A 5,805-nucleotide genomic window follows, 5' to 3' on the forward strand; every position below is an offset into this window, starting at 1 on the left:
AAAAAAATGAATATATTTGGAATATGAATATACAAGAAAATGAATATATTTGAAATATAAATATACAAAAAAATGAATATATTTTAAATATAAATATAAAAAAAATGAATATATTTGAAATATGAATATACAAAAAAATGAATATATTTGAAATAGTAATATACAAAAAATGAATATATTTGAAATATGAATTCACAAAAAATTATTATATTAGAAATATAAATATACAAAAAATGAATATATTTTAAATATAAATATAAAAAAATGAATATATTTGAAATATGAATATACAAAAAAATGAATATATTTGAAATAGTAATATACAAAAAAATGAATATATTTGAAATATGAATTCACAAAAAATTAATATATTAGAAATATGAATATACAAAAAAGCATGAATTAAATATATGTGCATCTTCTATGTGTAAAAAAATGAATCATAATTAATGTTATTATTTTAGTCAATTAGGAAAGAATGACTTCAACGCGTTGGTAGAGACAATTTGCCACACTCTCTATCTGTGCCTAAATTTTTACACAGATTCTACGAAGAAAGATTCCAAAGGCGGGCAGTTCTAGGAAAGATTCTTTTCTAGAACGGCCCGCCTTGTAATACTGTTCCGCTGGCCTGCATTCCGGCCAATTACAATCTTCAAGTCCAATGTAAAGAAGTTCTTATTGAATCGTCTCCTTAAATAAACAAATCCTACCCAACTTACTCCATTAACGATTACCACACTATCATCTTAAATTCATTAACCCTTATGGTCGAGTAGCCTTCGGGCCTTGATAAGTGGTGAATCGTTTGTAAAAAAATAAAAATAATAACGGAATGATTAAAATAAAGTTTCAATCGTACTAGCATTTCACTTTTTTTATGTAAACGATCATTTAGAACAGCAAACTATGATTGTCTTAATATAACAGTAAATTAATATTTTTGAGGCGTGACCTAGATGAACGGGATAATTTCAAAAATCACCGTAAAACAAAGTAAATAAAAAATGGCGACTGTATACGCATACAACAGATTTATATTACCCTTCGATGTACATAACCCCGACTAATCTGTCAAGCAACAAAATTTCACCCCTTTAATGTTGAGATCTCGAAATATCGGAAAACTTTCTACTCTAATAGTTTCTTCACTCGGGCTGTTTGACTTTGGAATTCCCTCCCTGTTTCATGCTTCTCTGACAGCACTAACCTGTGGAAGTTTAAATGTATTGTGAACATACATCTCGCTGCTCAACTCATAAAAAAACAAAACACAAGCCATTTTTAATGTTTGTCTCTGTAACAAACTCAATCGCCCCGATTTACATTGTATTAGTGTTGGTTGTGTAAACCAAGAAGTGTGTCTTAATAATAAATATGTAGCGAGTTGGGAAAAACATGTAATCGACAAAAAGGTTTGAATTTTAAAGATTCATCTAAATAACATGGCCGTAACTGTACATAAATGTCTAACTAGTAAGAATAAAATAGCGATTTGCCATCTGCAATGCTATGTAGGTTTAACAACGATAATCCAACTGCTTGATCCTTATATGTTAGATAAGGAAGTATTAACAAAAATCGTAATTTTAGCTGAGAGGATGTTTTACGTATTTAATTTAGTTTATGTTACGAGTTTCGCTCGCCATTTTGTGTGCGGTAATTGAGTTGCGATTCCCACAGCAGAAATATAATTTGATTTGGAATGGACTCATTTAAGAATGAAACGAAACTCTTTCTTGTCGTAAAAAAATGTTGTTTATTTTTTTCTTTTTATTCGACGATTTCAAAACATTTTTCCATCAATAAATCTGATGAAGAAAAAAATTTCAGTCCATATTCACCACATTCGTTCATAGAAAGTAAATATTTCATTTTTTATACGAATATATTCACTTATAATATAAGCGGCAATTATTCTGTTTGTTGTATTTTGAATTTTTCAAGGGAGATAAATTCATGAAAACGTCCGGTGTCAAATGGCGCTGATGTTGTGAAGAACAGATATTACACTTTGATCCTAACCAAAATGTCAGCTCCTATCTTTACATCATCAACGTTCTGATCCCCATCTGGCATCAATTGAAATGAATGGCTCTCGTTTTGGGGAGGCCCTATGTTTTGGCAAGCTTCTGGGCTTGACCTTTACCCCTGATCTGAAATGGAACATCAAATCCGTTGCCAAAGTCGGTGGTAAAATAGTGGGATCCTTCTATCAATCCAGTGGATATCTACCTGCCGATACAATACTATACCTGTATAAGAGCCAAGTACGTCCAACATCTGGGCAGGAGTTTCTAGGAAAACTTATCCTGCCTTGACAGAGTTCAAAATAGATTTCATAGTCAAGTGGGGGATGCTCGTTTCTCTTCCTTGCAGCCTTTTTCTTACAGAAGAGACGTTGCGAGTTTCTGTTTTATCGTTATTTTCACGGCAAATGCTCCTCTGGGCTCTATGGTCACCCCCTCGCCAAACATTCACGAGAAACACACGCCTAGCTGAAAACACTATCAATAATTTCCTCTACTCTTTATCTGTGCTTAAAACTAAACATAGATTCCATGAACAAAGCTTCTTTCTTAGAACTGCACACCTGTGGAACTCTCTTCCGTTTACCTGCTTTCCAGTTGACTACAATATGGTCGTCTTCAAGACCAATGTAAACAAGTTCTTGATGAGCCGTTCCCCTTAAATAATCCAATTTACCAAATTTACACTTCTAACAATTACTATATTGTCCTTTTGACTACTGTACACTCTTTAACCCTTATCCTCGAGTGGCCTCTGGACCTTGATATGTGGTGATTCCTTTGTAAAAAAGCCATAAAATATTGTTTTATTAATGAATATATAGGTAACAATTTGGAATTAAATTCTGTAAATTAAAATTCCAACAAATTTATTTTTCGAAAAGGAATACAAAAATTAAAAGTTTTTCCCTTATTCCATGGAGTTTCATTCTTTATATATCCACATACAGTACTGTTTCGCTGTATCACAGCTCACTAGTACGGTTAGACAAGCACCCATTTGATAGTTCTAACCTCGGACCCATGGGATGAGTGCCAATAACCGACCTCATGAGATGTTCATTTATTCAGACACTTGCCCACTGCTTATACAGTGCTCGACCTGCTTGTTTATTTACAGACAAACGAAGAGAGAGAGAGAGAGAGAGAGAGAGAGAGAGAGAGAGAGAGAGAGCTTCGTATAGCGCTAATTAGGCAACGAGTGAAATCATTTTACGACAGTGCTCTACCAAAGGAGGGGGGCTTAAAATATAGTCATTCACGTACAGTACTCTTTCGTTGTATCACAGCTCATCAGTGAAGCTAAATTAGTACCCATCCCTAACCAGGGACTGAACATACAACCATCTAGTTAATAGTTCTAACCTCCAGTCCATGGGATCGGTGCTCGTAAACGACTTCATCAAATACCTATATATATATATATATATATATATATATATATATAGACTTGCCCACCGCTTTTGCAATGCTCGATTTGCTTGTTTATTTACAGACAAACAGACGGAGAGCTTCGCATCACACACACACACACACACACACACACACACACACACACACACACATATATATATATATATATATATATATATATATATATATATATATATGGGAAAATAGGTTTATTCAATTATATTTCATTTATATAAATCCTTTCATTTATAAAGCTCGATATAACTACAGCGCATACACAAATAAATGGCAAACATCTATATTATAAATTTCAAGATGTTGACGATCTTACCGTTTATTTCTTCAAGTATGTTGAAATGTTCAGTTCTTAACAGCACCTGTTTTGTAGCGTAGAATCAATCATGTAATTATTATATCAATTTTTTTTTAATTTATTCTGCCCTTAGCTCATCAAAAAAATAGGAACTCATTTACTTTAAAAGAAAGTAAAGAAATATGGGCATGATTACAAAATCCGAAAATCGGAAGAGAAGTTAAAAATTTTCTTTTTGTTACACCATCTTAGAATTTTGATGCAGAGTCACCAACGCTTAATCCACGTATTAATAAATTGTATTCATATTGATATAAATTAACATAAAATTATCTTATTTATTATTTCATTAATTCATTATTTATAATTAGTCTATTTTTATTTAATTAGATTTTTTTTTTATCTCTAAGGAAGCCTATGCGAAAAATAATATTACATTAGATTGTGACGGTTTCAGTATTACTGTTTACGTAAAAATACGTTTCTTTGTAACTCATGCAATTCACATTTACGGTTAAACATCATATAATCGGCACTTTTTTTATTTTTGGAATTATCTATTATAACAAAGCCATATTTCTGTGTGTCTGTTCACAATGTGAATTGTTATATATTAAACACACTGCTCCTACTTATTTGCCTCACCACGAGGCCAGAGTTAGAGACGGGGTCGGTTTTTAATGCAGGGAAAATTCAGCTCCCAAAAAGGCACTCTGGATAGGAACAAAAATAAAAATGGTATCAGTCATGAACGATTTCTCCTTCACTGATCGAGGACAGTAAAGGTGAAGTGTAGCATCAGAACAGATACTACACTGTGATCTTGGCCTGAAGGCCAAGGAACAATCACAAATAGATTTATTTTAATGCTGAAAACGGACTCATAATTTTCTTCCTTGCATGATATATATATATATATATATATATATATATATATATATATATATATATATATACTATTTATTCAAAAGAAATCAACATTCAAAAGGTTATCTCATTTGCATACATTAAAGAAAATCTGTTTTAATAATTAGCTCTAAATTTGTAATAGAAATTAGTAATAGAAATGTTTCAAGTATTTTGTTTAGAAATATTATATAAAATTGATTCATGTAATTTATTTTTAATTATTAATATAACCAGCATCAGCTGCGTTTAAACACGGAAGTAAGTTTTCATTTAATCTGTGAGTTATTTTCCTTTAATATATGAGATTTTTTCCCCGTTTGAATGTATTAGATGAAGATCACTATGTTTTATGCTTCCAAAAAAATCCAAAATATGGTCAACTTTCAGGAAAATCGAGAATATTTGGTGTATCTTATATAGTATGTGAATAAAACCTCCGCCCGGCAATGTTTTTTACCTGGCAACGCTGGGTATGTACAGCTAGTTATTCAAATAAAATTTCAAGTCCTGAAAAGAAAGTAAATACTCAATTCAGTTTGTGTATTGGTTTGATTGCACACGAAATAAATTACTTTCGAAACGAACCGATGTGTGAGATTTTGTCTTCAAATGCGAAAGAAAATGGAATCAAGAAAGAAGAAAAAATGTCTTCTTTTTCTCTTTCACACGCTGCAAATGGAATATACTTCTCGTTGGAAATTTTTGAAACAAAACGTTTTTATATTTTAAACAAAGAAACGACGATTGTTACACAAGTAGGTTTTTCTGGTCCATTAATTGTTAAGTGTTCGTGAAAAGAAAGTATGGATAAGTAATCGATCGTAAATTGAAGAATACTTTGAGGAACTGTTTCGTTTTCATTATATTTTCTGCTATGCCACATGCCATTGAAATTCTTTAATGGCAGCTGTTTAAAACAACATCGTTTCATGACAACACGCGGAACAGGGAATAGCTAGTGTGACAAAATAACTTTGCTGACGAACTGTGATTATTGGTTTTGCTAATGCAACAGAAGTACATGTTATACTTTAAACTAACAGAAATACCGGCTTCCCTCCCCCATATGATCAAACACTCTTTATCTCCACCCAGCCCGTTCATGTTTAGAGTATACACGCGCACATACATGAAGACAAC

Source organism: Euprymna scolopes, chromosome 1 (genome assembly GCF_053919585.1).
Source record: "Euprymna scolopes isolate OS-2025 chromosome 1, ASM5391958v1, whole genome shotgun sequence".
In the NCBI taxonomy this organism is placed as follows: domain Eukaryota; kingdom Metazoa; phylum Mollusca; class Cephalopoda; order Sepiida; family Sepiolidae; genus Euprymna; species Euprymna scolopes.